Genomic DNA, 10,142 nt, shown 5'->3' with positions numbered 1-10,142 from the left:
CAATTGGTACCAGAGCAAGGTACTCCCTTGTTTTGTGTGATTCGGTTTAACCACCTGGAGTTTTAGTTATGTCGACTGCAGGGATAATTAAAGTCTCCGCTGCATGCCCCGTCTTCGATGGAACTGAATATCCCTACTGGAAGAATAAGATGCGCATGCATCTTAAAGCCATTGATGTCGACCTATGGTATGTCGTCAAGAATGGCGTTCCCAAGGCTGGTGAAGGTGTCACCACTGCTGATGTCAAGAAGTTCGTTCAACTGAGACTCCACTGCCAAGAACATCATCTGTGGTCATCTGACCAAAGGACAGTATGGCCGCGTGAGTGCTTTGGAAACATCTAAGCTAGTCTGGGACTGGCTCTTCAAGGTCAATGAAGGCGTCTCAACCCAGAGAGGTCAGAGAATCAGTGTCCTTCGCAACCTCTTCAACCGCTTCAAGAGAAATGACAATGAGAATGTCCAGCTCACGTTTGATCGACTTGTAAGTGCATCTAGTGCCACCCCTAGTTGGTTTTGGAGTATTGACGACAAACCTAGTTGAGGGACTAATGTGTTTGTGAGAATTGCAGGATAACACAGGTAGAAGTCCCTCATTGATTTGGTTTTCCTACCAGAGATGACCCCTAAAAATGTATGAAGACATTGATGTCAAAGGTGGTATATGAAGATATTCACATTGAAGACTATGACAAGAGAAGACATCGCATGAAGCCTATGGAGCTCGAAGACTTAGATCTTTCGTAGTTCTTTTTCTTCTTCTTTGTTGAGTCATAGGAACCACCATACTGTTAAGTGGGGTCCAAGAGAACCAGTCAGAATGACTGAAGTGATGCTTAAACAAAACCTATGTCTTCGAGTGAAGACTATGAGAGCGAATCTTGTCCAGAGTCAGACAAGTCAGCTTTGCTTGTAGCCCAAGTAAAGTTGCCGTGTGAGTTTGAAATCTGACCGTTGGAACACGTGTCAGTTCCTTAGTGACCCATGGTCATTTCGGACAAATCAGGTCGGGGTGCCTAGTGGCTATAAATAGCCCACCCCCTACAACCATAAACGGTTGGCTGCTCAGAGTGAGTATACGGCTTTTGTCGTTTGAGAGCAACCCACCTCGAAGCTTTCGAGAGAGAATTCCTTGCGAGGATAAAGCCCTAACCACCCAGAGCCAAAGAGAATTAGGCATCACTTAAGTCTTCTTGTCTGTGTGATCTGAAGACTTATTACACTTGAGGACTGTCAATCCTCCAGCCGGTTAGGCATCGCGTTCTGAGCATTCAAGAGACATTGTGGATTGCCGGTGAACGAAGTATGTGAAGGTTTGGGAGTCTACCTTGAAGACTTACCATAGTGATTGGGCGAGGTCTGTGTGACCTCAGCTCAAGGGGAATATGGTGAGGACTGGGTGTCCTGAGCTGCATGTTCAGGACTGGGTGTCCGGGACTATGTGTCCTCAGGTTTAAATACCTAGCCGCCCTAATCAGACATATAGTTGTCACAGCAACTGGAACTGGTCCAACACATCATTGTCTTCAACGAGTCACTGGTTTCATCCTTCCCTTCTCTTTACGTATTGTTACTCCTTGTGAAGTCATTGTATGATTGCACTATCTTTTATCTTCACTGAGTGACTGCGTGTTCTGTTTGGCTTCATAATATCTTCCTACCTGATCCTTACTACATTGCTGCTATTAGTCATTGTGCTTTCACTCTATTGAATACTTGACTATGGCTTGCCTAGTGTAGTCTACCTTCCGCTGCAGGGTAATAGGTTTATTTCTAATGTTTGTCTTCATAACTTCCACGTTTTGAAGACTTTCATAAAAATCGCCTATTCACCCTCCCCCCTCTAGTCGATATAACGCACTTTCAATTGGTATCAGAGCAAGGTACTCCCTTGTTCTGTGTGATTTGGTTTAACCACCTGGAGTTTTAGGTATGTCGACTGCAGGGATAATCAAAGTCTCCGCTGCATGCCCCGTCTTCGATGGAACTGAATATCCCTACTAGAAGAATAAGATGCGCATGCATCTTGAAGCCATTGACGTCGACCTATGGTATGTCGTCAAGAATGGCGTTCCCAAGGCTGGAGAAGGTGTCTCTGCTGCTGACGTCAAGAAGTTCGTTCAACTGGACTCTACTGCCAAGAATATCATCTGTGGTCATCTGACCAAAGGACACTATGGCCGCGTGAGTGCTTTGGAAACATCTAAGCTAGTCTGGGACTGGCTCTCCAAGGTCAACGAAGGCGTCTCAACCCAGAGAGATCAGAGAATCAGTGTCCTTCGCAACCTCTTCAACCGCTTCAAGAGAAATGACAATGAGAATGTCCAGCTCACATTTGATCGACTCACTGACATCACGAATGAGCTTCAAGCCCTTGGAGCTACTGAGATCACCAAGCATGAAGTCGTCAAGACACTACTGAGATCACTTGACAGTTTGTTTGACACCCTAGCCCTGCTGATTCAAGAACATCCTGATTTCAAGACACTCCATCCGTCTGGCATACTTGAGAGGCTCAACACACATGAGTTTCAGCTTTCTGAGAAAAGAGATATCTACGGTCCAAACTATGTGCGAACTCGTGCCTTGAAGGCAAAAGTTGTCTCCTCATCTGAAGAAGAATCTGACAGCAGTTCTGATGATCCTGAAGACATTGGAAGGGAACTTGCTATGCTTGTGAAGAAGTTCCAAAAATTCACCAAGAAGAAAGGCTTCAGAAAGTCTTCCCGATCAAGCTCAAGGAATGATGAAGCTTCTGCTCATGACTACAAGAAGAAAACATGTCACAAGTGCAAGAAACCTAGCCACTACATCTCTGAGTGTCCGCAGTGGGACAATGAGAACAAAAAGAAGAAGAAGAGCAAGGAATATGATTCTGATGACAAGAAGAAGAAGAAATACTCAAAGTCTTCTTCCAAGTCTTCTTCAAAGTCTTCATCACACAAGAAGAGCTCATCTGGCAAGGCACGTGCGTTTGTTGGCAAGGAAATGGATTCAGAGGAGGAGTCCGCTTCTGAGGAGGCGGAGGTGGAGTTTGAGGAGGAGTCCGATTCTGGCGTCGCAAGTCTGGCTACAGCATACGTTGCCAAGTCCATCTTCAACACTGAAGACAATGACTTCATCACCAACACCGATGCAAATGACAAGGACTACTCCGCTCCTACCTACTGCTTCATGGCATGCGGTGCCAAGGTAAACACACGCACTACTCACTATCAAACATCTAGTGACGATGACTCTGATTGTGGTTCAAAACCCAGCTACAAAACACTTGCTAAAATTGCAACTAAACAACAGAAAGCCATGGAACATATTCAAAAACTGTTAGACAAAAGCGATGATCTGTTAGGCGCTGAAATGACTCGATCGGAGTCCTTAATCGAAGACATAAAAAATCTTCACGTTAAGTATGAGGAACTTGAAAGTCGTCATGAAACGCTCTCAACAACTCATGAAAAGCTTTCCTATGATTATCTTCAAAGGAAGCAAGATCTTGAGAAATTGAGAGCGGCTCATGAAGATCTTCAAAAGGAAAATGAGTCACTTCACGCCAAACAGATCAGTTCCGCTCAGGAAGGATTTGAACCACCATGTCTTAAATGCATTGAGCGTGATAATGCTACTACTGTTGCTGAATGTTCTACTGTTGCCACTGTTGCAATATCTTCAACTGTTGATGTGGGAACTAACCCCTCTGCTAAGGATTCCACTGCTATTGCTGATGAGAATGCTAGATTGAAGACATTGCTTGAAACAGGGATGTACAAAAGTCTTAAAGGGCATCAGACACTATGTGATGTCCTCAAAAAGCAGATCTTGAACCGAAACCCGAGGAAAGAGGGTCCTGGGTTCGTAAGGAAAATGAATGCTGATGGCTCTTACTGGAAACCTGAGCAGTACCCCAAAACCACATGGGTTGCTGCAAAGGAATCTTCAGCAGATCTATCCAATCTATCTGGCTTCTCTTGTGCAAATCCCATTGTCATTGATGAATCCTTTGATGCAAACTATAAACTGTTTAAGAATCAGAATGGTGAAGTGTTTGCCAGGTACATTGGTACTAACTGCAGGAATGGACCGCCTATGAAGAAGATCTGGGTTCCGAAAAAGTGTCTAGAGAATCTTCCTGTGAATGTCATCATGACACCACACGTGAAGAAGACAAACCTCAGACCACAGGCTTCATACGGTCAAAAGGCTTCATACAGACAGAGGACTCACCTGAGTCGCACTAACACAAATGTTTTGCAGGGAAACCATACTCAGGCCTATGAATATGAGCGTGGTTCATCAAACCGCCATGTTCATAAGACCAAGAACTATCCTGCTTATTCTTATGAGTACTATTGTCCGCCTGCAAGACTTTTTTCTAGGGCTCCAAAGCCAAAGTTCTCAGATGCTGCACTTAGACTTATTGCTTCTAAGCCACCCTTGAAGATGTGGGTGGCTAAGAAAGCTTAACTCTCTTTTGCAGGGAAAGGTCTCCAGCAGAAAACCAAAATCGTCTGACGCTATTGCTGGGGACCTTAAACGTCTTGTAGGGCGCAAGATCAAATGCCCGAATGGTCTTACTATGTACTTCGTTCCTGAATCGCTTGCTACTCTCCCTATCAGTCCTAATCTGGATCTAAGCTTTCATAACCCACTGGTTCATCAAATGTTTTAGCTTCACAACTCTCTTCGTGAAGCCTATCCCCCTAACTGGACTGTAGGGTATGACACCAGCGTCTTCAGAATGGATTATTGATAGTGGGTGTACCAACCACATGACTGGCAAAAGAAGCCTTCTTATGGACTCAACCTTACGTCCATCCGACAAGAGTCACATCACATTTGCTGACACTGGTAAAAGTAAGGTATTGGGTCTAGGTAGAGTTGCAATCTCAAAGGATCAACACATGGATAAAGTCATGCTTGTTGAATACCTTGGCTTCAACTTAATGTCTGTCTCAATGCTTTGCGATTTGAACATGATCGTAATATTTGGAAAATATCGCTGCCTTGTACTAATGGAATCTGACAAGTCTCTAGTGTTTGAAGGGTATCGAAAGATGATTTGTACGTCGTAGATTTTTCGGCAGGACCACAGCTTGCCATATGTCTTCTAGCAAAGGCTTCAGAATGCTGGCTCTGGCATCGGAGGCTAGGGCATGCTGGCATGAGGAACCTCCACACTCTTGCAAAAAAGAAGCATGTCATAGGCATCAAGGGCGTCAAGTTCAAGAAAGATCACTTATGCGGTGCCTGTGAAGCAGGGAAGATGACGAGGGTCAAACATCCCTCGAAGACAATCATGACAACCACTCGACCCTTCGAACTGCTCCACATGGATCTTTTCGATCCCACTCATTACTCAACTCTTACTACTACTGCTTGCCTCTATGGCTTTGTTATTGTTGATGATTATTCTAGATATACTTGGGTGCACATAATCCTCTACAAGACTGAAGTGCAGGATGTCTTCAGACGCTTCGCCAATCAAGCAATGAACAATTATGGCGCCAAGATAAAGCACATCAGCAGTGAAAATGGCACTGAATTCAAGAACATTGGCCTTGATACATATCTTGATACCTTGGTCATCACACATGAATTCTCAGCCCCATACACCCCCACAGCAGAATGGCGCCGTCGAACGCAAGAACAGAACACTCATTGAGATGGCCCGAATGATGCTTGATGAATACAAGACTCCAAGAAAATTCTGGCCTGAAGCCATTGATACTGCATGCCATACAATCAATCGTGTTTATCTTCACAAGGTTCTGAACAAGACATCTTATGAGCTCCTTACTGGCAAGAAGCCAAATGTCAGTTACTTCAGAGTATTTGGTGCCAGGTGCTGGATCAAGGATCCATATCACACTTCAAAATTTGCACCAAAAGCACATGAGGGTTTTATGCTTGGATATGGAAAGGATTCGCACTCCTACAGAGTCTTCAATCTCTTTCATTATAAAGTGGTTGAAACAGTGGATGTGCGGTTTGATGAGACTAACGGTTCACAAAGAGAGCACCTCCCAAATATGCTAGATGAAGTTCCATCCAGCGAATCAATCAAGCTTATGGGAACCGGGGAAATCATACCCTCTGAAGCTCAACCTGAAGAGGAACTTATCATCTCCGCACCTGATCTACCTGAAGACAATGCTCAGCCTGAAGACACTCCCATGAACAATGACAATGATCAGCAAGAGCAAAACCTTCGCCCTGTACATCCTCATGTTGCCAATGAAGTGCAGATTGAGAGAATAATTGACAGCATCAATGCACCCGGTCCGCTCACTCGATCAAGGGCAACTCAGCTGGCAAATTTCTGTGGGCACTTCGCTTTCGTCTCAATAACAGAACCCAAGAAAGTTGAAGAAGCCTTCATGGAACCTGAATGGATTCAAGCTATGCAAGAAGAGCTTCAACAGTTTGAGCTGAATAATGTATGGGAACTGGTTAAGCATCCTGATCCTCGGAAGCACAACATAATAGGCACCAAATGGATATACCGCAACAAGCAAGATGAGCATGGTCAAGTTGTCAGAAACAAAGCTCGTCTCGTTTCTCAAGGATATACTCAAGTGGAAGGCATTGACTTCGATGAAACATTTGGTCCTGTGGCTAGACTTGAAGCCATACGCATACTGCTGGCCTATGCCAATCATCACAACTTACTTCTATATCAAATGGATGTGAAGAGCGCCTTTCTCAATGGCAAGATTGAAGAAGAAGTGTATGTTGCACAACCGCCTGGCTTTGAAGATCCAAAACATCCTGACATGGTATACAAGCTCAACAAGGCACTGTATGGCCTCAAACAAGCCCCTCGGGCCTGGTATGACACACTCAAATACTTCCTGAAGAGCAAAGGCTTCATACCTGGTTCCCTAGACCCCACTCTCTTCACGAAGACATATGATGGTGAACTGTTTGTGTGCCAAATATATGTGGATGACATTATCTTCGGCTGCACCAATCAGAAGTACAGTGAAGAGTTTGGATATATGATGCAAGAGCAATATCAGATGTCCATGATGGGAGAGCTGAAGTTCTTCCTCGGTCTCCAAATACGACAGCAACGCAACGACATCTTCATATCTCAAGAGAAGTATCTCAAAGATTGTCTGAAGAAGTTCGGTATGCAAGACTGCAAAGGCTTCACGACGCCAATGCCAACCAAGCATCATCTGGGTCCTGACGACAATGGTAAAGAGTTCGATCAAAAGGTATACCGCTCCATGATTGGTTCTTTGCTTTATCTATGTGCATCTAGGCCAAATATTATGCTTAGTGTTTGCATGTGTGCTCGATTCCAAGCGACACCAAAGGAGTCGCATCACTTAGCTGTGAAGCGAATTCTTCGATATTTGGCTCACACCCCAACTCTAGGATTATGGTATCCAAAGGGCTCAGAGTTTGATCTGGTTGGATTCTCGGATGCTGATTATGCTGGTGACAAAGTGGATCGCAAGTCTACATCAGGCACATGTCACTTTCTGGGACGATCACTTGTATGTTGGTCTTCAAAGAAGCAGAACTGTGTATCTCTCTCCACTTCTGAATCTGAATACATTGCTGCTGGATCTTGCTGCGCTCAGCTTCTGTGGATGAAGCAAACACTCAAGGACTATGGCATTCATCTGAAGCAAGTGTCACTCTACTGCGACAACGAAAGCGCCATCAAGATTGCCAACAACCCAGTTCAGCACTCGAAGACAAAGCACATTGAAATTCGTCATCACTTTCTCAGAGATCACGTTGTGAAGGAAGATATTGATATCATACACGTCAACACTGAAGAGCAATTGGCGGATATCTTCACCAAGCCCTTGGATGAGAAGAGATTTTGCAAGTTATGGTGTGAGCTAAATATCCTGGAATCCTCAAATGTCCTGTGATCAGGCACACATCCTAACACTTATGCATATTGATGACTTAGATGTGCAACACACGAAGTAAAGTATATCTTCAATCAATGAAGACATACATTCTAAGTGTGAATACATTAATGTGGAATTTGACTTCAGAGCGCCACGATAATTGTGCGCCGTGTTTGGGTCTAATACTTCCTATACGGTGGGTAACACCACCACCAAATGTTCTGTTTGAAGTGTTTCACTCATGGCGTTACATTTGCTATGTCTTCACATTTGGTTTGGCTTCAATCTCAACATATCTTCATGATTATCTTCACTATTTTGATTATATAGATATATATATATATACTAGTGTTCTGTCCTCTACAGCATTCACTTATAGCTATGTCTTCTTGTTGAATCTTTTGAACTAAGTGAATGTGATCGGACCCTAACCTATCTATGCTTTCTATCTCAAACTCTATCTCTCCAAATCATATGCATTCTATTGAAACTGTCGAATGTCTTCTCTGCGTCCTTGTCAGCAGAAGATACAGAGACAACCATTAAGTCCGTTTTCAATGCTCATTCCTCTACCTGAAACCCGAAGAAGTGGGAACGACCACCCGACAATCCAGGCGTGCGTGGGACATGGAACAAACCCCAATATGCTGCATGATGGCCACGTGTTCCTCAGATGCCAGGGGCACCTGTGTAATAACGCAGTGTCGCCCCTGTACCTATAAATACACACCTCACAGCAGTCATTATCTCTTCTTCCACTCTCGCACGAACCCTAGCGCCACCGCTAGCCCTCGATGACGCCGGCGACGAAGCGCTTCGCTGCCGCAACCTCTCTGATGCCGTCTTCAGGCCGACCGTGGACATCGCCTTCTCCGCCGTCGTCGTAGGTTTCCTCCGTCGCCAAGTTAGGGCACGAACGATCGAACTGCTCGGCCTCCTCTTCCACTCCGTCTAGCAGTTCTTCGTGTGGTAAATAAAACCTCCTTTTATGGCCTCTTTGATCCTATAGCTTTATCACTTTCTACCACAAGCAGTTTCTATTCACACAAGTTGGATCTCTTTCATACTGCATCTCATAACATGCCTAGTATATTCACTTATGCTTCACAAAGTAGTTAGATTCCTCACTTGTACTGATCCGTGGATTCGTACAAATCTGGAACCATCTCCTTATCTATGAGTGAATGTCTTCGCACGATGAGGTCATGTCTTCTAAACTGATTTATCTTCAAAATCTTCTGAGAATGCATATGACCTCTTCCCCTCCCCTCGCACCTTAATGCTGTCACAGGTACATGTCCGTGGGAGAATCCCTTGGTTCTCATAGTCTGCATTCATTTGCAGAATTCTTACAGCATCACATAAATTCTCCCGAAGCCAGTTCTTGTTTGTCCAGCAAGCGAAAACCTTTGAAGCCTCTGAACGTATTGAAGCCTTTCAGATTAAGGTTCATGGCTTCAGAAAAATCAGTAAGGAAGGGTGGCAGAAAGCATCGAGGAGAAACATCAAGAGATCTGCCCGATGACCTCTCAGAGCTGTACAAGACAGATCCTGAAGAGGATTACAATCAGCGCCAGACGCGAATCCAATGGATTCGACGCTATTGGGCAGAACAGTGGTTCAAGTACAGATTTGTGACCAAGGATATGCTGAAAAGAATGCCATCAAGCGACCATGGGGAGACATCCTCTACAAAAATCTTCAACCCAGGACCAGAGATGAAGCCATTGAACAAGGCTTCTATCCCTGCATGGTCCGTGGACCACAGCCTGCGGATGCTGACCCATCGTCTCTGCTATGGTGTCGTGACGACAATCTGTTTAAGCGCAACTTCCAGTTTGCCCAGAACTCAGCGAAGCAGAACAAGAAGACTTTGGGTTTAGATTTCAACCCTGGTCCCTCTGCTCCCCGTGCCGATGGAACCCGTGATGCAGAACCCAATGTCATCGGTCCTTTCTACAACCTTGAAGGTCTCATCACCCATATCTTGGTTTAAGGGACAGCCGTGAATGAGCCTACAGATGACGCTGAATCTGATGAAGCGCCTGCAGCGCCGAAGCCAAAGAAGCTGAAGCAGCCAAAAGCTTCAAAGCCGACCTCTGCACCAAAAATTTCACGGGCGAAGCCACTGGCAACTGCACCTCCTGAAGACAGTGTGCAGTCTGAAGATTTGTCACGCATCTCTAAGCCCCAGAAGGTCAAGATGCCTCTGCCACACACTGGCCAAGAGCTAACAGCTGCTACCATTCTGCGCAATGATGCCATTGATCTG

This window comes from Triticum dicoccoides, chromosome 2A (genome assembly GCF_002162155.2).
Source record: "Triticum dicoccoides isolate Atlit2015 ecotype Zavitan chromosome 2A, WEW_v2.0, whole genome shotgun sequence".
Classification (NCBI taxonomy): Eukaryota; Viridiplantae; Streptophyta; class Magnoliopsida; order Poales; family Poaceae; genus Triticum; species Triticum dicoccoides.
Note: the sequence above shows the minus strand (reverse complement) of the source record.